Source organism: Myotis nattereri (assembly GCF_964212035.1).
Source record: "Myotis nattereri genome assembly, chromosome: 10".
NCBI classification, from domain to species: Eukaryota; Metazoa; Chordata; class Mammalia; order Chiroptera; family Vespertilionidae; genus Myotis; species Myotis nattereri.
The window spans coordinates 61,008,740-61,034,520 of NC_138085.1; the positions used below are offsets into that span (position 1 = coordinate 61,008,740).

At 38.3% G+C, this 25,781-nt stretch overlaps 1 protein-coding gene and 1 pseudogene across 2 annotated transcripts in view; one reads left to right on the forward strand and one right to left on the reverse strand.

The window, feature by feature from the left end:
* The window catches only part of CAMKMT (calmodulin-lysine N-methyltransferase), a 281,601-nt gene that overhangs the window by 196,729 nt on the left and 59,091 nt on the right, over nucleotides 1–25,781 (reverse strand).
* LOC308525747 (ferritin light chain-like) overlaps nucleotides 5,582–25,781 on the forward strand; it is a 1,112,779-nt pseudogene continuing 1,092,579 nt past the window's right edge. The window contains exon 1 of the transcript in view: nucleotides 5,582–5,773. The product of the transcript in view is annotated as a ferritin light chain-like (transcript). The remainder of the gene's footprint in view (nucleotides 5,774–25,781) is intronic.

The window sequence follows — 25,781 nt, forward strand, 5'->3', positions numbered from 1 at the left end:
TTCAATTGTTTTAAATAGAGAAGACAGACAAGTAGGCAGTGTGGAGAGCAAATTGGCAAACAGACTACCTCATACCCTTTCCAGACAAAGAGCTTGCCATATAATCTTCTGCAGAGCACTAGAAAAAACACAAAGCACTCTCTAACAAACTTTTCAATTTGTAGAAAAATACGGAAACTACTGTAAAAAAATAAATAAATATAATGGCACAGCCATCAATGTAACAGTTGTGATGGTTTCTCATTGTCTGAGAAAAATCTTACCCTCACCTTCTGTTGATGACTACTAAATTGAATTTGTTGCAGTTTATAGGGGGTGTAAAGAAAAAAGATGAAACATCCATATTATCAGCTATTTTTAACAACCTCCTTTTCCCATAGGTGTTTATGACACCCAATAACACTAAATCTGAGATACCTTCTTAGGCATCTCATCCGACCCCATACCCCTCTCGTCCCTTGCACTATCCTGGAGGGCTCCTGGACCACTGTGGCTATCAGATCAGAACTTAAACTTTTACAGTTATGAAGCCTGGGCCCCTATAATAAAATGGTTTGCCCAAGGCCACACAACTAATTAGAGGCAAAATAGATATTAGTATCTACACTGGCTCATTCCCTTACCCCTCAAAATTCTCAACCAAAAGACTGCCTCTAGTCCTGCAAAGTCAGAACAAGAACACAACAAAATCTATTTTGCTCAGAATCTCTAATACCTGTTTTACTTCCTGAAATTAGAAACAATCTAACACTTTAAATTGTATCTTAACATTGAAAAAGTTTCAATTTTTATTTTCTAGTCTTTTATTAACATTTCACATTCTATATGCATTATCCTTTGGAAAAAGCATTTTTAAAATCTGGACCAAGTCCTAGAGAATGAGTGTCTCAAATTTTTATATCAACAGAGAGAAGGAAAAAACCAATGAGGTGGTATCTTTCCTTTGCTCACCTCAACATAAAAGAAATATATTTAAATCCACTCACAGAATTTCAAGAGGGCACAATTCAAAAGATAATAATAAATGCAAGTCACCAGAGTTGACATTTCTATGACCTAAGCTTGTTGTGTACTGTACCTCCCCGCTCATGTCTACTGACATCCAGGAGTAAACCCTAAGGGAGTTGTTTTGAGTGAGGGTTTCTGTATGTCTCTTTGAATAGGAATACAAAGTGACAGAAAAATAACTCAAAATTGCTATAAAATGAATGGTATTTCCAAATGCGCAAGCAAACAACATGCACTTTAATGTAACACATTTCTTCTTATTTGGCAGTAAGTTAAAACATATGTTGTTTGAAGTTTATATAAAATGGATGAAAAGGTGTTATTTGTGTTAAAAATGAAACCAAATTACTAAGTGGTTTAAAATCCATGGCTTTTATTATCCAAATGTAGCCAGTTAAAAGTAATGTCACTTGAAGAGTAAAAATAAATTAGGGTTAACAGTTACTGGTTTTCTTACAAGGGCTTTTTTTGTTTGTTTGTTTGTTTGTTTGTTTTGATGAAGGAAATAAACAAAGCAAAAACCTTCAAAAATACAGTTAGTCATTACATTTCACAATTTTCTTTAACACAATTCCAAAAAACAAACAACAAAGAAATTTAGTTACCCCTTACAATCAAGTACAATTATTTTTCCTGAAGGCTTTTCTCCTATGAATTATCAAAGAAAGAGCTGTCAAAAGCTTAGTCTCACTTCAAAAAGGAAAAGTCAATGGCAGCAGGTAAAAATCACGTGGTCAGAATGTCCTCATCAACTTGCCTCAGGAAAAATCTCATCAAGAACATCAACAAAAAGCAAAAATCATTATTATAAAATAAATTATTTTTAGCATCAATTGTTTGACTAGTACTTTGCAAAACAAAGAAGAGTACTGGTACATACTCTTGAGTTGCTTAGGTGCAAAAGACAGAACAGGTTTTCAAACAGGGCTGGAAGAGAAGTTCAGAGCTAAAACTTAAAAAAAAAAAAAAAAAAAGCTTTGTCACTTGGTTTTTAAATACACAGCACATATCCAAAGGCAATTTGTTTCTTACGCCTAAGATCCCTGGCATAGGTGACTTTCTTCTAAAGATCTTATCTATAACTTATTTAGGACTCAAAGCAATTTTTTTTCTGTTGACCATTGTTTAATATAGCAAAAAATAAGATCTAGTACGTCCCCAAAAGATAATACAATGAAAGAAGCATGTTCTGCTACAATAAACCTTTAAAGTATGTACAAAGGCCTTAAAGAAAGGCCTATCCCTTATGTGCTCTGTAAAGAACTGTATCCTATTTTTAGCGCTGATAAATAGTAACGCCATCACTGATGACCATCAAAGACGGGATCAAGTGGTGAAGAATGGCCAACCCACAAACCCACATCAGTGACACTGGGTCCAAGGAAGATATGTCAAGACATGTCGTCCCCATGGTCAATTACTGAGGGCAAACCCTCAGTAATGTTGGCCAAATAAATATACTTCCAGATGCAAAACACCTTAGTTACACTGCTTATCACGATCAGGTTTTTTAAACTTCTAAAACATTTTTTTATATTTTAATTTTTTATCTAGAAATAAAAGGAGTTGAGAAACTTAAAGCACTTTTAGAAACTTGACAGCTTATACTATTGTCCATGTTGGACAGAAATACTGACACACCATAAAAAAATAGGAAAATAAAAAAATACAATATAATTTTATGAAAGCTGATGATTTTAAGAGAAAATAAACTCTTAGCTATTGTTGAAGCTTTACTTTCAAGTATTATCTGCTTCTGTTAACATTACAAATAAATGTTAGTCAGTATTAATGAATATCCTTCTTTATTCTCACATGTCAGTATTCTGCAGACAAATAAAATCTCAAGTGCTTTATAAGAGAAATAATTTTATTATTCTTCATATCTCTCTCAGATTTCTGTTTAATACCTGCCTTTTTATTAGTACCAAGTTATCTGGTCTTTTGGGGACATACTCTATCTTATGTAGTATGATCAAATGACCAATAAACATGATTAAAATCTAAATGATAATGGTCACACATCTGTAGTTCTCAAACTACTAACTAATACATCGTATTTCAAAAAGTTGGTCAGCTTGGAATCTGGATTTAAGATGAATCAATTATATGTCAATAAATCTGGGGGAGAAAAGATGCATCAATATTTTTAGTAAAACTAAGTCAGGCTACTTAATTTTTTTAAAAAAGAAAGAAAACATTTTCTGAATTTCATACTCTCCAAGATTTTGTTAAGAAATTCTTTTTATAGTTTTAAATAATGTTTATTCTCAAGGATCCTTTAAGGTGATCAGTTACCAATTAAACAGGGCTTATTCTGGTTCAGGGGGTGCAATGGGTAAAAGGAACCCAGCAGCAAGAAAAGTGTATGGTCCTCACACACAATTTCAAAGAACCTCAAAAGGAGGTCAGATGTATAGTCACAAGAGATAGGCTGACAGGATTGAAGGACAAGGTATTTTATCATCATCGTGCACTGTGAATTTTTTTTTTAACTATGTAATTAACTTATGAATAGCTCAATTAGATTGATTTTTATACTAAAAGAATTAATTTATTAAATAAAGACATTTAAAATATTTCACAATTTTTGTAACCCTGTTCTAGCATTTCCTCAATTTTTCTTAATACACTGGAAACCAATGGAGCGGGTCCTGGTGGGAGTGATCTACCCAGTAGGAAATATTTTATCACTGGCATTTCTTAAAATTGCTGATACCTGGTAATAATTAAAAGTAGGTCAACTTTCAATTCTATTATTTTTTAAAGTTCTCTAACACCCCTTAGTGCCCTATACTGGACCTCCCCCACAACTCCCTGCAGCCCTTTGCATGAGCTGCTGGAAACCTCGCAAAAGGAAAATAGTAAAGACCTTGTCCTAATCCCCGGCACACTCTGCATTTACTTATCACTCTTAAGTGACCTCATCACTGTTTTCTCCTCTTCCATTTTCTCCTCCAGTTTGTTCAATTGTAAATATTTTACAAAGGAGATAGTAAAGTTGAATTTTGATTTTATTGAATGAGTAGGTTGGAAAGAAAGAAACAAAACTAAAATACTGCTCAACTAGTAAAATACGGCTCCTGGAACATGAGCTATAATACTCATGTGCTCGAAATCCAAAGCGCTTCAAAATGAAGACAAATAGAGCTTTCTAGTTGCTAGAAAAAAATGAGCAGTGAGCTGTTGATAATTAAATAATTAAACACTTTGGAATGGTCTGATTCAAGAGAAGCTAGATGTTGCTAAATAATCTGTATGTTTTTCCTTTTCATACAACATATATATGTAAAAAAGGATTTTCATATTTCTCTACATTAAATATAAAATATAATAATATGACTGGATGTTATACCTGGTATGCAGATCCAACTATGAGACATCCTTATATTAAATAGATATGTGATAAGAAATAAAAACTGTTCTCATTGAAAGACTTTTTAAACTTCATTTTAAATTGAGTTTTTCTTGTTCTTTATACAACCCATTTTTTCTAATATGTACCATTATTTCTTCCATTGTCTTATGAAAATTTTAAAGCATAACTATCACAATCACCACTTTTCCCTGAAAATAGTCTATAGGGTTTTTATTTTTCTGTCAATTTTAATCTAGGTATTACAATGTACTATTATATCTTATGAATTCATTTTAGAGTTCTGCCATGACATCATAATATAAAAAATATTACATGGACATAGTACTCAGCCGTAAAAAAGAAGGAAATCTTGGGGGATAAGGACACATATGTAATACCTTAATCAATAAAGAAAAAAAGAAGAAGAAGGAAATTTTACCTTTTGTGACAGCATGGATGGACCTAGAGGGCATTATGCTAACTAAAATAAGCCAGTCAGAGACCATATAATTTCACTTATCTAATAAACAAAATAAACAAACAAAATACAAACAGACTCACAGATACAGAGAATAGACTGACAGCTGTCGGGGGAGGGGAGGTTGAGGGGGGTGAGTGAAAAAATGAAGGGACTAAGCAAAGAAAAAAACAAACTCAAGACGCAGACTACATTATTGTAATTACCAGAGGGAAAGGGGGTGGGGGCAGGCAGAAGAGGGTAAACAAGGGATAAACAGTGATGGAAGGGACCAGGTTTTGGGTGGTGGACACACAATACAATACACAGATGATATATTATAGAATTGTACACTTGAAGCCTATATAATTTTATTAACTAATATAACCCCAATAAATTCAATAACATAAAAACAATGACTGGGAGAACAATAACAAAATTTTTTTCCATGGACAAATAGATCTGGAAACCATTAGACTAGAGGAAAAATAAAATACTTCCAAAATTAAATAGTATAGCAAAACAAGAAAACCGCCTACTGAAATCAACTCTTTTGAAAATTAGGCAGTTTCCTCGATGGTCCTGGATCTGTCTCTTGCTTCAACAGTGTTTGGACAGAACAGACCCAGGGACACCCCTTTTTCCAGCCTCTGACCACTCTCCTGCGTCTTATCCAGTCACCACCTTCAGAACCACCTCCGAGACCAGCCAACACATGGGGGGGTTTTTCTACCTTAACTCCTTATTGCCCAACAACCATGAGCTTCCAAATTCGTCAGAATTATTCCAGCGAGGTGGAGGCTGCGGTCACCGCCTGGCCAACCTGCACCTGCGGGCCCTCCACACGTACCTCTCTCTGGCTTCTATTTTGACCTTGACTTGACGATGTGGCTCTGGAGGGTGTGGGCCACTTCTTCTGGGAGTTGGTGGAGAAGTGCGTTACAAAACCAGTGCAGTGGCCGCATTCTCTCCAGGTCGTGCTGAAGTCTCCCCAAGATGAGTGGGCAAAACTCAGGGTGTATGGAAGCCGCCCTGGCCTTGGAGAGGAGCCTGAACTAGGCCCTCCTGGAGCTGCAGGCCCTGGTTCTAACTGGGCAGACCCTCAGCTCTCTGACTTCCTGCAGAACCACTTCCTGGGTGAGGGGGTGAAACTCATCAGGAAGATGGACGACACCTAACTCACCTCCACAGGCTGCCCGGCCCCCAGGCTGGGCTGGGCGAGTATCTCTTCTACAGGCTCACCCTCAGGCACGACTAGGAGCCTGTGGAGCCCAGAGGCCTTTAAGGGGCCCCTCTGCATCCCCTAGTGTCTGGCTTTTACCTGAGCCTCTCCCCAAACTAGTAGCCATTCTTTTAACCACCCTGAAGCCCTCTCCCATGAATTGGACCAAATGAAACAATAAAGCTTTTTGCAGGAAAAACATTTTTTTTAAATTAAACATATTAATAAATATTTTAAATGTGCCTAATAAAAGTAAGGCTTTTCTAATTTCTAATAAATATCTTAAAGTCTTGACTCCTTATTTTATATCGACATAATTGAATATCACTTTACAAATGAGTTATTAAAAATAACATAGCCAGATATTACTGAATTATATACTGGCAAATCTACACATTTCAAAGCCCTAAAAATAGACAACTGATACATGGGGGGGGGGGGGGGGCATGTCTTTTGGAGAACATTATGTCAATAATGTTAGTATGAGATATTTATTTTATATATTTAAATGCCATTTAACAAGGAAAAATCAACCAAAAAAATGAGTTCGTGTGTCACCTCTGACACGCGTGTTATAGGTTCGCCATCACTGAACTATACTAATAAGAGGGTAATATGCTAATTAGACCAGACATCTTCTGGATGTCCTTCAGGACAAAGCTGGGCTTGGGTGAAGTTGCCTGCGATCCTGGGCACCTGAGGCTGCAGCCAGCCTGGGAGAAGTTGCCTGTGGTCCCGGGAGAAGTTTTCCGTGGTCCCGGGAGCCTGCAGATGGGCCGGGAGAAGCCACAGGGGGTCCCAGGTGCCTGCGGCCAGCCCAGGCCAAGCCCCTGGAGGTCCCAGGTGCCTGCGGCCGGCCAGAGAGAGGGAAGCCTGGGTCCTGGGTGCGGGGGCTGAGGCAGAGGCGGTTAGGGGAGATCAGGCCATCAGGGGAGCAATTAGAGGAGATCAGGCCATCAAGGGAGCAGTTAGGGACAATCAGGCCAGCAGGGGAGCAGTTAGGGGTGATCAGGCCAGCAGGCAGAGGGGTTAGGGGTGATCAGGCAGGCAGGCAGCAAGCGGTTAGGAGCCAGTGGTCCCGGATTGTAAGAGGGATGTCTGACTGCTAGTTTAGGCCCACAGGGATCGGACTAAACCAGCAGTCGAACATCCCCCGAGGGGTCCAGGATTGGAGAGGGTGCAGGCCGGGCTGAGAGATCCCCCTCTCTGTGCATGAATTTTGTGCACTGGGCCTCTAGTTATCTATAATAACTTTCCTATAAAGTTATTTTTTAGTTGTAAATAATTGAAGAGCAATTTCAAAATATCACAAAGCTCTATATTATCAGGAAAAAGAAATAATTTCACATTTTTATATAGTAACAAGAGACTTTCAAGAAAAGCACACGGGGGGGGGGGGGGAGGGATCAACCAAAGGACTTGTATGCATACATATAAGCCAAACCAATGGACACAGACAACAGGGGGATGACAGCATGAGTGTGTGTGTGTGTGTGTGGGGGGGGGGTTAATGGGGGGATGAGGACACATTTGTAATACCTTAACCAATAGAGAAATTAAAGATTTTTTTTAAAAAAAAAGAAAAAAGAAAAGCACACTGTTGTTTTGAGAAAAGTGCTATGTTCTAGAAGCAGGAATACCAGGCCTTTCCAAGTTTCTACTTTACTGTATAACTTAACTACAATAACAACAAAAGGCAAATGACTAAAAAATAGTCCTAAATTCTTCATCCTAATTTTCTGTGCTAACAAGAATTATATATTTCAAAAATGATCAAATCTATCTATAACATAATTAAACACAGGTACCTCTCATGCTATAAACATCTGACTTACATTCACTCATGTAATTATTTTACTCAGCACCAAGCACTAGGCTAGCGCTGGAATTTTGATCGTACAAAAGAAAAAGTTGCTCCCTCAAGAAGTTCACAGTGTGAGGAGTGGGCACACCCAGGATTAATACTGGGAATGCATGGAAGAAAAGCAACTGGTTAGAACTAATAGGTCAGGAAAGGCTTTCAGGAGGAAGTGGCATCAGTGCTAAGCAACATGTGCTCCAAGTTCGATGACTTTAAGTTCTGTGACTGAAGCTCCTGGCTTCTGACAACACTCGGGTATACTAGTATAATCACTACCCCATGTAGATAAACAAAAACCACCCGCAGAACCTTGCCACGTGGCGGCCTTATATGAACAACATCAGTACACTATGGGTTTGTGGTTAAGTGAATAATATTGATTTATCTTGTCTGTGAATCACCGACCTCCCCCAAATATGAAAAAAAAGCCTCCAGAACTTTCTGGCCTGTTTTTCTACTGTTTTCTATTTCAAAAGTGCTGGGGTCCAACCCCAGCAGGTCCAGGGATCCCCAAAGGTGTGGACGGAGTCGGCGAAGAAGGAATGACACGGAGATAGCGTTCAGTTGATCAGTAGCCTAGCCAGGATCTCTAGCCAAGTTCTGGTCAGGATCTCCAGCCAGGTTCTGTGTCCATGTTCTCTTGCTAGGTTCTCCAGCCAGGTTCTCCAGGTTCTCCAGGTTCTCCGGCCAGGTTCTGTAGCCATGTTCCCTCGCTAGGTTCTCCAGCCAGGTTCTGTCCAGGTTCTCCAGCCAGGTTCAGTCACCAGGTTCTAGTCAGGTTCTCTTGCCATGTTCTATCCAGGTTCTGTAGCCAGGTTCTGTCTCTAGGTTCTTCAGCCAAGTTCTCTCGCTAGGTTCTGTCTCTAGGTTCTGTGTCCAGTTTCTGTGTCTAGGTTCTGTCTCTCTTGGTTCTGTCTTCTAAGTTCTGTCTCTTTCTGTCTTGTTACATCTGTATTTATACCAGTTGATTCAATCCTATCAATCTCTATTACAAAGGTTAGGGCGTTTCTTATCTCCATTCCAGGGAGTAAAGATTATGTAGCTTAAGTGTGATTGTTCGTAGTTAAAGTGATTAATTACCCGCCTGGCACTTAGTTGAGGGGTTTTATTCCCTCCCTAACTTCAGGGGAAAATCCCTACCTGGGGAAACAACCTTTCTCAGAGAGGAGACCTTGGTTAAAACACATAGTGCCAAGAAGGTGAGCAAACATTTTAAGAACAGTATGCCATATATGCCAGGTCCTTTGAAACAGCAAGGATGGACCGGCTCCCGGCACAAAAGCTTGAAACTGTCTCTCTCTCTCTCTCTCTCTCTCTCTCTCTCTCTCTCTCTCTCTCTCTCTCTCTCCTAGACTTGATTGTTGAAGTACTACTTACAGAAAAATAAATAAAATCATCATTGAGAGAATTATCACAAAGTGGACACGCCTACATAGTCATAACACAGTTAGAGAAACGGGATATTACCAGCACCCTGAAGCTTTCTTGTGCCCTTTCTCTCCTCCCCAGATGTAACCATTATTCTAATCTATAATTCCAGAGATTAGTTTTGACAGCCTTTGAACTTTATATAAATGGAATGATATAGTATGCATTATTTCAGTTGGGCATCTTTTAATCAACGTTATGTTTGTGAGATTCATCCAGGCTATATGTGCAAACGATTCGTTTTCTTTGCTTTTATAGTAGTCCATTATATGAACAAACAACAATTTATTATTCTACTGTTGATAGGCCTTTGTGTTATTTCCAGTGTTTAGGTATGTGAATAATACTATAAACATTCTTGTATACATATTTTGATGCACATACACTAGACATTTCTATTGCGGACGGATCATGAGAATTCTCACTTCATATTACACAGTGTTTTACAAAGTATCATACTTTAAAAAGATATTAGCTTGTAAGAACATGTAATAAATAACTTCAGAATGCAATGGGTATTTAATTTTAAAGCGTGCCTTTAACATTTCTGTAAGATGATTTTTGTACTCATTCAATAGAAACTTATCTGGCCACTGGGTAAAGCTAGCAATAAAACTACTGGTCTGCAATGTGTTAAGAGTGAAATTGCCAAGAAACAGGGTACATACATGTTCAGTTTTAGTAAATACTGTCAAACAGTTTTTCAAATGGTTTTAACAGTTCCATCAATAGTGTATATGAGTTTCAGTTGCTCCACATCCTGATCAACACGTGGTTTTGTCAATCTATAATTTTAGCCATTCTGTTGAGGGTGTACCAGTATCTCATTGTGGTTTTAATTTGCATTTCCCTAATGACTATATAGGTTTAGCATACTTTTCTTTGTTTATTGGCCATTTGGATATCCTGTTTATGAAGTACCAGATCATGTATTATGCATTTCTAAAATTAGGTTCTTTCTTTTTCCATTGACCTTTTATATACAAGGTGTGCCCCCAAAAAGTATGCACTTTAACAGCTGATAGCTCAATTTTGAAAATTAAATGTATTTTAATAAACACTGCCTTTATAATTATTCAGTGTGTGTATACATTTTGAGGGGACACTCTATATTTTGGAAACAAGTTCTTAACCAGTTATATGCATTGCAAATATCTTCTCCTACTCTATAGCTTGCCTTTTCCCTCAACAAAAGAAGTTCTTAATTGTAATGTACACCAATTTATCAATCTTTTCCTGTATGGTTATTTTTTTTATATCCCACTTAAGAAATTTCATTAACCAACCATGACATAGAATCAAGGTTTTATTTTACCTGCTGCTTTCTTAAATTCAGACATATCAGTCACTGTGTTTCCTCTCTTGAAAGTCTTCCCCTATCAGTCTATTACACTAATCTCTAGCCTTAAAATTCCCTTCAAAATATGCAATTTAATCTTATCCTGTCCTATCAAACTGGTAACCAGTTTCTGTGAACAGCTTTTAGGTAATATTTACTAATGTTAAAGCTTATGATTTTTGAATATGGGGAAATAAAATTCATTTTTAAATAGATTGGCAAAATTTTAAATTATGGAAATTGCAAAGAAATACTAAAACTTGGCTTTAAATGAATCTAAACAATTCAAGCTAAACCAAATATCTCATTTTCTTTTTCTTCACTTATATGCCTAAAATATTTTTTACTTTATATTTTAAGCCCACATACATTTCAACTGCTGAAAACAACTCCAAGTATTTGTCATATCTAACCCAATAAATGCTTTTTATTTTTTCATTTCAGAAGAATTTCAAATTCAAAATAATTTTACTTAGGAAAGGCAAATCAACTTTAATATTAGGGAATATCTTGTTAGCTAATAATATAAATTCATTGAAGGAAATAAATCCTTTTATTAAAATACTTCATAAAATTCACAAACCAACCTGATCATGCTTACATTCAAAATTTACATGAAAAATAATTGGAATTAATTTTAACATAAGGTTCTGAAAGATAATTGTAAAAAAATATATGGAATTTATTTTGTAATATCTTGGTGTGTATCTGGCTGAAATGATTTTAAAGAGTGATCATAATGCTCCCAGAATACTGAGAGAGACTTGCTTTAAGCAAATGTTACTTGTTGGATTTTGGCTATGCAGCTAGCTATTTTAAATATGCTAAAAACAGCAACAAGGAATATATATATATATATATATATATATATATATATATATATATATACATATATATATATATAAAATTAAACTACCCTTATGCCATAGAAGTAGTTTTCATATAAGCTTATAATATGAAAAGTATTCAAAAATAAATTAATGTGTATTTTTACTCCTGGAGCTGCTCTGAAGCACCATAGGTTTCTTAAGCAGCAGACAATACACACAATATATATAATAAGAGCATGGAAAGTTCCTATCAAACTTTTTTGCTTTTACAATTATGTTTCCTTTCATAGCCATCAAATGGGGTATGGAGGTATATGTAACACTAGGCATTCTTTGTAAAAAACAGCATTCTGAACTTACAGGTAAATAAATATTTTTATATATGGATGATATTTTCCCTTGTATGACCCAAATGTTAAATACCTTAAAAATATTTTCTTTGTCTACTTTCCTTTATACACCTACATGTATTTCCTTTATCTATAAGAAACATATAGTATATGTATATTTACATGTATACTAGTATGTATAATACATATAAATATGGTTTTAATTTTAGAGCTCAATAATGCATTTACTTAATAGATGTAGATTAAGTCCAAAAACTAAATTTCAAGAATCAAAAGAGCACCTAATTAATAAAAATAGATCAGTTCCAAAAATTAGCAGTTTAACCTCTTCCCTTCGAAATATATTAGATTCCCATACATTGCAATTAATTTACCACTCTATTACCTTAAATAATAAAGACATAGTCTTCCCTAAATGAAAAAATTTAAAATTCCAGATTTTGATAATTTAATAAATTATCACTTTAAAGTTTCTGAATAATTAATTTGAACAAAAAGACAAAGTTTGCTGAATTTCTGAATAAACATTTCAAGGTAGGTTTAACTATTTTAACTTGGACCCAAAAAACACTAGCTTCATTTAGGATTTTGCAACTGCCTGAATTAAATAAAATAACCGGAAGGAAATTTTTTTTAAATAATCACTTTGACCATTAAAATTCAATGAATGACATTCTTTATATTTTTTTTTAAAAAAACATATTTTATTGATTTTTTACAGAGAGGAAGGAAGAGGGATAGAGAGTTAGAAACATCGATCAGCTGCCTCCTGCACACTCCCCACTGGGGATGTGCCCGCAACCAAGGTATATGCCCTTGACGGGAATTGAACCTGGGACTCTTCAGTCCGCAGGCCAACACTCTATCCACTGAGCCAAACCGGTTAGAGCGACATTCTTTATATCTAACGTGCATTTCTTTTAGGTGGTTGGAGGTGTGTGTGTGTGCGTGCGTGTGTGTGTGTGTGTGTGTGTGTGTGGTGTGTGTGTAAGTGACCAGTCACACTGATAACGACTGCTGTTCCTCAGAGGCAAAAAGTGATTGAAAAGCTCAAAGAGTGCCTACTTCCCCACGTCTGGGTCTACTAAAGGGAACCAGTATTTATTAAAGATAGTTACAAAGTCACTCTTTTATAAGTGCTACAATTTGATTCAAAGCCTTCTATAAGTTGAATGACAATGTTAAACCATTTAACCACTCAGATCCTGAACATGAGGAAAATTACCCTTATACAGGAACTAGGATTTCCTTCCCAAGACTTCAGTGGCAGTAAAAATTAACAATGGATTATTCCTGTAATGGGTGGGTTGGGGGAGGGGGGGAGTTTCTATCATGTCTTTCTCTCAGATAACCTAAAGATTTATACTTCATAATGTAACACCATGAAATTAGGGCCATGAACACTTGGTATTTGGGGACACGATTTAAAATATAAAATGGAACTTAAAAAAAAGATAAGCTACTTAAATCTTAAAAGGGAAACTAAAACTAATGGTAATTTGCTCATGTATCACATTTCAAAGAAGAGTCCTTACAGTATAAAGATCCCATGAGTTCATGACAGCTTTATTCTTAGACCCAGAAATCAAGCCATTGTTATGCTTTGAAACTGCAGGAACTGCTGCCACCTATAGGATCTGAACAATCATGGCAGTGTTTTACTCAGCAGTACCCTCTATTGGGGACAGAAATGTGCTGAATGTGTAAGTACTTTTCTTAACAGCAGGTGGCCTCACTTTTGCTACAGATTTACCTCAAAGACGTTGGTTTAAAAGCTTTTTCCTGTTTTGTAAAATAAACTCCAACTTCTGCCTGAATCTAAAGTTGCTAGGTGATTTGAGATAGAGAAAACCACAGCCTTGAACTCTGCAAATTCATTTCCATGAACAGTTTCACAAAGTCATCTCCCAGGTGCTAATCTGATGTCACTTACTGCCAACAAAGCCACAAAAGAGAGAGCCATTCTGCTGACACTCACTGCAAAGGGGCAAAATTAAGGAAAGTGTTTACAGATTATAGAATGCCAGTTGCCACACTAAGTTCCATCTTCCTCGAGTTTATTTCACTCTATAATGAAGTAACCATAAAGCTGACAATTTTTTGTGGCATATTTAGGTTATTTTAAGCAAGGTTATACATTTTTTAAGATGTTTACTGTTGAGGATTCAAAAACTCAAATCTTTATGGGTAGTAACAGGTAGCAAAGAAACCAGCATAATTTTCTTGTGAAAGAAAATCAATTAACTTTTCTGTTTTTATTGTAGCCATCAAATGACAAGACAAAGGACTTTCCTTTGTCTTTATTTTGTCCATACTAACTAATTAAAATAGTCAACACCTTTATTATTGGTAAAGATTTGAGAGCATTTTAAATGTTCAAAAATAAAAGGTGTTATAACCAAGGGCAGAAGTAAAGGATTTTAGCATATTCAGAAGTCAAGGTAAAGCAGGCTTATAAACCAAAGAAAATCTTGTAACAGAAAACCATTCAGTCAGAGTCAAGTAGCACTCAAGCTATGAAAATAAATAAACATTGTCCACTATACTGCTATCGACATGCCATCAACTGACATTTTTAATTCAACAGTAAGATATTGCAAATGCTAAGCTCTAAACCTCTATCTCTAATTATAGCAAATGGCAAGAAAAAAATGTAGACTTAGGACAAAACAAAAAAACAAAACAATACCCAATCCAGGGCTATAAAAAGCAAATAAAATTGTTATTGAAATGTTGACTATTCCTGAACTATTAGACAGATGAATATTGAAAAATTTAGCCAACTATCCAGGTGTTTATTATGTTACTGGGGGAAAAAGAAAGCACACCATAATTTGTTTATTATTCAGATCTTTGGTCACAAAATCAGAGATTCTTAGAAAATATTTAGTATACACTGATCTTAATTTTACATGTTAAATCTATGATACTTTATAGATATTTTTAAGGCCACTGAAATAATTGTCACTGCAGCTGTACCTAGGGCTACGTTTGCCATTGAGGACTGTACACAGAAGTATTATCCTTCCCTTCGTGAGGGAGCTTGTTAATCCTAGGAGTTCGGACACTCCCATCTTTCACTTGTGCCAAGGCTTAGTCCATACTGCTACCATCTTGAATATGCTAATAGTCCTGAATTTAGACCTAACACCTTAATTTTTTTCTTTACATGTTTTCACGTGTCTGACCTGCTACCATCTTCTTTAAATGACTACTCTATGCTACTGACAAAAGGTGGACATTTAGTACCTTTCATAATTGAGAAATGGCAGCTAGGCAAGGTAGAGAAATAGACGAAGCTCTAAGTGCTCAATCAAAAATGACTAGCATCTAAGAATTCTAGATAACTGGGCTTTAAATCTATATTTTCAGGTTTTTATAATTATTTTTTCCAGCTTACCTACATGAGCTATTTTTAAATTGTTCAGTTTAAGCTTTCAACATTAAATTTTTTTCAACATCCCAACTAGGATGGGGAAATCTAATTTTAAAATAGTTTCTATTTGTAATAGGGTTAAGCAAATTAATTTGAACTATATTCGTATATAAACAATATCATTGTACTGAAAGTAATACAACAGCTTTGTAAATATCAGGTAGTTCTCAGGGTAGATACTCTATACTCCAATCCTGGGCTTCTCCACATTTTATGATGCCATCATGGGTTTGCTGTACTATGAAGTGTACGTTGCTTTATTAGATCAAATCTCCAAGTTCCTATTAATTCAATAATGAACTATATTGAAGTGGACTTTTATTTTGTGTTTTCTTATATGTTTTTATTGATTTTTAGAGAGAGAGGAAGGGAGAGGTATAAAGAGAGAGAAATATCGATGAGAGAGAAACATCATCAATCAACTGCCTTCTGCACATGCCCAAAACCAAGGCACCCTTATTGGGAATTGAACCAGTGACCTCTTGGTTCATGGCTCAATGCTCAACCAGAGCCACACCAGCCGGACTATTTTTCATAGGACAGTGATTAGATATGTAGGCAGATATAATTGGATATGGTAAAACATTTTCACAATGTTTCTCAAATTTTGTTTACATATTCTTTTTATTTTCCTAAATTCTCTATATCCTCACTACAGGTATAGGCAAAAGTAGATCTACAGTTGTGAATATGCTAAACATAGAGTTTATTCTTATATTATTACTAGAGGCCCAGTGCACAAAATCTGTGCACGGGAAGAGGGGTGTCCCTTAGCCCGGCCTGCACCCTCTCCAATCTAGGACGCCTTGGGGGATGTCTGACTGCCAGTTTAGGCCCGATGATGTTTGCAGGCCTGATCCCCCCCCACCCCACAATTCCCTCCCCTGCAGGCCTGGTCACCCCCAACTGCAATCCCCTGCTGGCCTGGTTGCCCCCAACTGCCCTACCCTGCCGGCCACCTTGTGGCGGCCATCTTGTGATGAAGTCGCGCAAGGGTGTCGCACAAGGGTGTCACGCCACCTAGGCTTTTATTATATAGGATTTATTTATTTTTGTATTATTTATTATTAACCTACTTTTGCCCACCTCTGTATAATGCTATCTTAGAGTCTATGACCCAAAACTATCTTTTATATAATTGTGTGAAAACTTTATTACTTTAGTAATAAGCTACTGAGTAAAAATAATAGCTATGATAAAGTTTGTAACTCTATTTGTCATGTGCTAGGGGCTTTTTATTCATGAGCACTGATACTTAGATCAGCCCTGTGAGATATTATCTCCATTTTACAGATGAGGAAACAAAAAAACAGGAAAGTTACATGACTTACCCAAGGCCACCAGGCCCGTGGATTGCAAATTAAGTACTGTTTCCTTAAACAACTGTGAATATAATGTAATTCAATTCAAAAATAATTATTGAGCAACTGCCACATGGAACACAGGATGCTAATGAATTTTTACAAGACAATTTATTTTACTAAATTGGGTCACTCAAATTTCTTTAAAATGCATAAAGTACATAAAAATCTGAATGTGACATGATTTAAAATTGCGCTTATATTTATGATATATATTATCAAAATAAAATAAATACATTTCACAGCAAAAAAGAAAAGGATTAAGCAGCTGGAAAGTGTAAATAGTTGATGCTACAAAGTCATATCTAGTGCATGTTAAGAACATATTACAAACTCAAAATGGATAAAAGACTTAAATGTAAGCCATGAAACCATAAAAATCCTAGAAGAAAAACATAGGCAATAAAATCTCAGACATCTCACATGGCAGAATTTTTGCTGATACATCTCCTAGGGCAAGAGAAACAATGGAAAAATAATCAAATGGGACTACATGAAAATAAAAGGCTTCTGCACAGCAAAAGAAACCACCATCAAAATGAAAAGGGAACCCACTGTATGGGAGAACATATTTGCTAATGATACATTGATAAGGGGTTAATCTCCAAAATATATAAAGTACTCATACAATTCAACAAAAGGAAGACAAACAATCCAATTAAAAAATAGGCAGAGAACCTGAATAGACACTTCTCCAACGAGGACATACAAATAGCTAAGAGACATGTGAAAAAATGCTCAGTCACTAATCATCAGAGAGATGCAAATTAAAACCACAATGAGATAGCACCTCCCACCTGTCAGAATGGCTATCATCAAAAAATCAACAAACAACAAGTGCTGTGGAGGATGTGGAGAAAAGGGAACATTAGTTCACTGCTGGTGTGAATGTAGATTGGTGCAGCTGCTATGAAAATAGTATGGAGTTACCTCAAAAAATAAAAATAAAACGAAACTGCTGTTTGACCCAGCGATCCCACTCTGGGAAGATTTCCTAAAAACCCCAAAACACCAATCAAAAAGAATACATGCACCTCTATATTCATAGCAACATTATTTACAATAGCTAAGATTTGGAAACAGCCCATCAGTGGATGAATGAATAAAAAAAGCTGTGGACGTTTACACAATGGAATACTGTGCAGCTGTAAAACAGAGGGATCTCTTACCCTTTGGGACAGCATAGATGGACCTGAAGACTATATGCTAAGTGAACTAAGCCAATTTTGAGAAAGACAAATATCACATGATCTCATTTATTTGTTGAATCTAATGAACAAAACAAATTGACCAACAAAATAAAGCTCAAAGCATGGAGGCATGGGACAGACTGACATACCTCCATGGGGGGGTGGAAGGATGAGGAGAGATAAACCAGAGAACTTATATTCTTATATACATACCCCATGGACACGAAAAATATGATGGTGGAGACCTGGGATGATGGGTAGGGGTTGGGTGGAGGGGAGTAAAGGGGAGGGGAAATGGGAGACATCTGTAACATTGTCAACAATAAAAAAGGACATATTACAATATGCAAACCTGAAAAGGGACTTCATATTGATTATGGGTGGGATCATTGGAATTTGCAATATTCTTGATCTTTAAGGAATTAGTCATCTCTCATCTCATTTTTTTTCAATAACCTACTTTACCACTTTGTAGTGTCTTCATTCTGAAAGCACTCGGAATAAACAGTTTAAAAACTGTAATTTTCTTTGTAGGTGCAGTGTTAAATTGCAATATTGACTCAAGCACTGAAGAACTACAGTGCTACCCTGAGGACAAAAGGCATTTTAGATGTTTTAAATATATTAAGAAGAAGCCTGTTCTTCAAATAATCAAGTCATCTCATTCATATTTTTAAACTGTGATATAATCCTATTTTATGCAAAAATCAAATGCAATAAGATTTCAGCCACCATACATTATATAATAAGAAAGGAAAGAAAAGGTTTTGCTGGATATCCTCAAGCTTCAGTTCGAAGGGACTAGAGGGTGAACAGATGGTTCTCAGAGAGTACAGTCACAGACTATTTCCCCTTCAGAAATTCCTAGAAATTATGCATTTTGATTTGAAGGGTACTGTTGATATGCCTACCATATGACTATAGTAAATCAAATGAAAATGTTTTTTTGTTTTATTTTTAAATATATTTTTACTGATGTCAGAGAGGAAGGGAGAGGGAGAGGGAGAGGGAAATCGAACATCAATGATAAAAGAGAGTCATTGATTCCCTGCCTCCTGCATACCCCACACTGGCGACTGAGTTCGCAAACTGGGCATGTGACCAGGAATCAAACAGTGACCTCCTGGTCCATAGGTCGACATTCAACCACTGAGACACCCCGGCCGGGCAAGAAAATCAGATTGTCATCAAATTTCAAAAGCAAAGTTTCATACTAGAAAACAATGAGTATCATTTTTACGACATTTAATTTTAAAAAATGAGCTAATAATATTCTATTTAGCCAAAATAACTTTCAAACACCTTAAACTGTTGCAGATATATAAAAACTCATGTTTCCATGAACTCTTCTTTAAAAAACTATTAAAAAATAAGACAATGGTAGCCAATGAGTTTTAGTGCAACAGTATGTTCCACTCTACATCATGCAGTGTCTAGCTGATTGTATTGGATATTTGTTTGGGGGGATAACACCCATCCTACAAATAAAAAGTATGACTAACCTGAGAACTATCACACAAAAGAAACTATTTGCAGGCACTGAGGATAACAATCCCAGTTGAATTCAACCTTCTAGCCAACCAAAACCAAGCATGGTACATGGGAGTAATGACAAGGGGGTCTTGGATCCTTTGGACCACTCCACCTACCAGATACATAACCTCAGTCACCACCAGAAAGAGCAGAAGAGGAGCACCAGAGCCCTGTCTGAATACCTGAACTGCAGAATTGATGAGATATATTAAAGCTGTTGTTGTGGATTGCTGGCGGAAGATGGTGGCATAGGTAAACGCCTGTACTCGCCACCTCCCACAATCACATCAAAATTACAACCAAAATACAGAACATCCATCATCCTGAACCACCAGAAAGCTGGCTGAATGGAAGTCCTACAACTAGAGACGTAAAGAAGAAAGCACACTGAGACTGGTAGGAGGTGCAGAGGCGCGGAACAGGCTGGTCCGGCACCCACATGTGCTGCTTTTTTAATTGGGAGGGAGATCGTCTCTGAGGAGGCCACGTGGAGGAGCAAGGGGTCCCAGCCCCACACCAGACCCCAAGCCCAGGGTCCCAGAGCTGTAAAAACCAGTATGGATTGAAGCTCAGTGACAAAGAGGCTGCTAGAGACCCAACTGTTCCTCTTAAAAGGCCAGCACCACGAACTGAACTTACAAGGTCCTGCTTCCTCTGAGCTTCAACACCAGGGCAAAGCTCTGGGGGACACATTCATCTGGCATCAAGGCAGGAACTTGTGGGTGGCTTTCTCCCAGATGGAGGTACTCATAGGGATCATTGTTCCTGAGCTGGGACCTCCCTGAACACAGATGACTGGCAGCCATTTCTGTTTGCTCCTCCCTGATGATTCCCTAAGACCCCACCTCATCCAATTTACAACTCCACCCAAACTGCCTACAGCTGCTTTTGCATAGGAATGGCCTGTCCTTGAAAATCTCAAACGAGCTGCAGCTGGGGTCAGGGAGCCCCAAACCTATCAATAAAAGGCCCAAGGCCCAGCACCAGCACCAGCACCAGCCTGTCTTGCTTCATAGCTGGGCCTCGTCTGAGCACTTCCAAACCTGATACAAACAGGAGGAATCTTCAGATCTCTCTGTAGCTTCTGCTGGGTAGCCCAAGGCAGTGGCTGACTTTGCACCTCCCTGGAGACTCAAGAGCCAGTGTACCCAGTGGTCAGTGTCAGACCATACCAGATTACAACTCTACACATCCATGAGACACCCTCAAGGGGAAGATTCAGTGAGCACCAAAGCCCCACTGAAGCAAGTCCTGCTTCATAGGGGTGTCTCCTGCACAGCAGTTCTCCCACTGTAGTTGCAGCTGGTCCTCACAGCAAATTGGCCTGGAGGTCAATTCCTCCCAGTGACACTAACAGCATTCAAGTCTTAACTACAACAATACTGTGCTCACAACCCACAAAGGGATGAACCTAGAGTTCCCAGATCAGGTGACTGGGGAGACTGAGCCGTTGGGCCCTACAGGGCACCTACTACACAAAGACACTCTACCAACTGAAGGAGACATAGCAGCTCTACCCAATACATAGAAACAAACACAAGGAAACAGCCAAAATGCAGAGACATCAAAACATGTCACAAATCAAAGAAATGGAAGAAAGCAAACTACGGGATATAGAGTTCAAAACCACAGTTATAAGATTACTCAATAATTGTCTAGAAACCTCCAAGGGACTTAGTGAGACTTTCAAGGATCTTAGTAAGAATGCCAAACACATGGAAAAGGACCAATCAGAAAGTAAGCATACACTGACTGAAATAAAGAATAATATACAGGGATTCAACAGTAGAGTAAAGGATTCTGAGAATCAAATCAATGATTTGAAATATGAGGAAGCAGAAAACACCCAACCAGAAAAGCAAAAAGAAATAAGAATCCAAAAATATGAAGATAGTATAAAAAGCCTTCAGGACAACTTTAAGTGTACCAACATTCACATTATGGGGGTGCCAGAAGAGAGAGAGCAAGATATTGAAATCCTATTTGAAGAAATAATGACAAAACTTCCCCTACCTGGTGAAAGAAATAAACTTACAAGTCCAGGAAGCACAGAGAACCCCAAACAAGAGGAACCCAAAGAGGACCACACCAAGACACATCATAATTAAAATGCCAAGGGCTAAAGACAAAGAGAGAATCTTAAAAGCAGCAAGAGAAAAGCAGTTAGTTACCTACAAGGGAATGCCCATACAACTGTCAGCTGATTTCTCAACAGAAACTTTGCAGGCCAGAAAGGAGTGGCAAACTATTCAAAGTGACGAATACCGAGGACCTACAACCAATATTACTGCACCCAGCAAAGCTATCATTCAGAATTGAAGGTCAGATAAAGAGCTTCACAGGCAAGAAAAAGCTAAAGGAATTAGTTCATCACCACCAAACCAGTATTATATGAAATGTTGAAAGGTATTCTTTAAGAAAAGGAAGAAGAAAAAGAAAAGATAAAAAATATGAACAACAAAATGGCAACAAATATATACCTATCAACAATTGAATCTAAAAATCAAAATAAACGAATAAGAAATCTAATGAACAGAAAAAACTGGTGAAAATAGAATCAGAGACATGGAAATGGAACAGACTAACAACACTCACAGAAAAGAGGGGTGGGGGAGAGATTAAACAAAGATCTTATATGCATATATGCATTACCTATGGACACAGACAATAGGGTGGCAAAGGCCTGGGGCAGGGCAGGAACCAGGTGGAGGGAGGTAATGGGGGGGCAGGGAAAGAGGGACATCTGTAATAATCTCAACAATAAAGGTTAAAAAAATAAAAATGAATAAAAAATAAACTGTTGTTGTGGTAAGCCATTATTTTTTTTACTGAGGTCTGGTACATGAAATTCACGCACAGGGTGGTGGTCCCCTCAGTCCAGCCCACACCCTCTCCAATCTGGGACCCCTCAGGGATCAGGCCTAAACCAGCAGTCAGACATCCCTCTCACAATCCTGGACTGCTGGCTCCTAACTGCTCACCTGCCTGCCTGCCTAATCACCCCTAACTGCCCCCCCTGCCAGCCTGGTTGCCCCCAACTGCCCTCCTCTGCTGGCCTGGTCGCCCCTAACTGCCTCCCCGCTGACCTGGTAGCCCCCAACTACCCCCCTCTACCGGCCTGGTCACCCCCAACTGCCCCCCCCTGCCAGGCTGGTCACCCCACGCAACCTGCTGTTCAGTCATTTGGTCGTCCTTCACTAACCACCCTGCTGACCTGGTTGCCCCACGCAGCCTGCTGTTCGGTTGTCTGTCTAGTTGTTTCGGTCATGACGGCCCCTGGCTTTTTATATATTAGAATTATGATTTAAAGAAACACAGTTTACCATCTTAGCCATTTAAGTGTACAATGCAATGCTATTAACTTTATGCAACAGATTATTATGCAACAGATATCTAAAAGTTTCTCATCTAACAAAACTGAAACTCTATCCATTGAACAACTCCCCTTTTTCCCTTCCCCCAACACCAGGAAACCATTTTACCTTCTGTTTCTAAGAGTTTGACTACTTTAGATAACTCATATAATCATGCAGTATTTGCTTTTTTGTGACTAGCTTATTTCACTTAATGTCCATTAGCATAATGTCCTCAAGATTCATCCATATTATATGTAGCAAATGACAGAATTCACTTCTTAATTTTTAAAAGGCTGAATAATATTCCAGTGTACTTTATATTGTATTTTCTTTATCTATTCATCTATTGATGAGCATTTAGGTTGCTTCCACCTCTTGGATACTGTGATTGATGTTGCAATGAACATGAATATGGAAATATCTCTTAAAAACTCTGCTCCTAATCCCAGAACGGGGATTGCTGGTTCATATGGTAATTCTGTTTTCAGTTTTTTGAGGTCCCTCTATACTGTTTTCCATGGTAGCCCTCTTAAGGGTATAAGGTGATATCTCATTGTGGTTTTGACTTGCATTTCTCTAATTAGCAGTGTAGTTGAGCATCTTTTCATGTGCTTGTTGGCCATGTGTATATCTTCATTAAACATCTATTCAAGCTTATTGCTGAATTTTAAATTGGATTGTTTGTATTTCTGCTGTTTAGTTATAGGAGTTGCTTATATATTCTGTATACTAATACTTTATCAGATATACAGTTTTAAAATGTCTTCTCCCATTCACTAGGTTGTTTTTTACACTCTGTTGATTGTTTCCTCTGCTGCACAAAAATTTTTAAGTTTGTTATGTCCCATTGTCTATTTTTACTTTTGTTGCCTCTGCTTTTGGTGTCATAGCCAAGATAGCATTGCTAAATCCAATGTAATGAAGGTTTTCCCCAATGCATTCCTCTAGGACAAGCATGCTTGCTCTAGGAGTTTTATAGTCTCATATAAAACTACTAGAGGCCCACTGCACAAAAATTTGTGCTCTCGGGGGAGGGGGGGTCCCTCAGCCCGGCCCATGTCCTCTTGCAGTCTGGGACCCCTCTGGGGATGACCACCACTGGCTTAGGCCCACTCCCTGGGGGGGATCAGGCCTAAGCTGGCAGTCAGACATCCCTCTGGCAGCCCGGGAGCCCTCGGGGGATGTCCACTTGCCAGCGGGGAGCAGACCTAAGCTGCAGTCGGACATTCTTAGTGCTGCTGAGGAGGCGGGAGAGGCTCCCACCACCACCGCTGTACTGGCAGCCATCAGCCTGGCTTGTGGCTGAGCAGAGCTCCCCCTGTGGGAGCGCACTGACCACCAGAGGGCAGCTCCTGCATTGAGCATCTGCCCCCTGGTGGTCAGTGTGTCATAGTGACCAGTCATTCCCATTCATTCTGCTGTTAGGGTCAATTTGCATATTACCCTTTTATTATATAGGAATGCCTGGCCAGCCTGGGTGAGGGGCTGATGGCTGTTTTCAGACTGGCCATAGCCCCTTCAGAGTGTTGTGGGGGGAGGGGGGCGGTTCCTGCTGGGGTGCTTGGCCAGTCTGGGTGAGTGGCTGATGGCAGTTTGCAGGCTGGCCAAGCCCCCCAGGAGGGACCCTCACCCCATGAGGGTGTGGCCAGCCTGGGTGAGTGGCTAATAGTTGTTTACAGGCTGGCCACAGCCCCTTCAGGGTGGGGGTCCCCGCTGGGGTGCCTGGCCAGCCTGGGTGAGGGGATGATGGCTGTTTGCAGGCTGGCCACAGCCCCTTCAGGGTGGGGGTTCCTGCTGGGGTGCCTGGCCAGTCTGGGTGAGGGGCTGAGGGCCGTTTTCAGGCTGGCTAAGCCCACCAGCAGGGACCCTCTCTCCATGCAGGTATGGCCATCCTGGGTAAGGGGCTGATGGCTGTTTGCAGGCTGGCCACAGCCCCCAGCCACCCAAGCTCCCAGTGGAGGCTGCCTGGAAGCAGGTATCTGGGATTTGTTTATCTTCTATAATTGAAACATTGTTGCCTTTAGCAGAGGCCACAGCCAGCTCAGGGCTGGCGGGAAGCTTGGCTTCCTCCATTGCCTGGGCAACCAAGCCTCCTGCTTGCTCCAGCTCCATGGCTGCTGGCCGCCATCTTGGTTGGGTTAATTTGCATACTGCCCTGATTAGCTAATGGGAAGTGTGTTGGAGGTGTGGTTAATTACCATGTTTGTCTATTATTAGATAGGATTATTGGTTATCTTCCCTATGCTGTACTTTACAACCCATGACTGTAACTACCAATTTGTACTTCTTAATCCCTTCACTTTTTTCATCCAGTCCTTCAACCCCTCTCCCTCTGGCAACATCAGTCTGTTCTCTGTATCTATGATTATGATTCTGTTTTGTTTGTTCATTTATATTGTTCTTTAGATTCCACATATAGATGAAATCTTATGGTATTTGTCTATCACTGACTTATTTAGAGTTTTAAACATAATAAATAAGTAAAGTGCTTAGGAAAGAGCTGGCATATATATATTAAGCATGCAGGAAAAATCATACATGTAGAATTTTATTAGGTTTTTCATAGAGACATCAGACTAGATTACAAGGCATGCAAAAGCACTTAATTTTTCTTTAACATATATACTTATTTTCTTTACATTCAAAAAATTTTTGACATAGTCTGGAAACATAGGGTTAAAAAATAGCATCATATTTGATATCTGAGTCATTTTGGCAGAACTATGGTCATCTGTTATAAATGAATGAACAGAGAGTTCTCACATTACAAAAATGTGAACATAGAAATTGAAGTAAATGATTCTGATAAGTTTGCAAAACCAATAATATTCTCAAGTAAAAAGTATAGAACTTTACATATTATATATAAAAATAATCATTAGTCAAACACAGGACTGCTCTCCAGAGTTGTAGTATATTTAAATGCAAAAAGGAAGGAGTAAAAGCAATAAAGAATAGTGTGAGTAGAGGACGCTTTTCTTCATAATATCAGAATCCTCTGAGCATTTGTGCTCCATAAAAGTAACAGTGTTTTTGCATTGTTTCCTTTCTG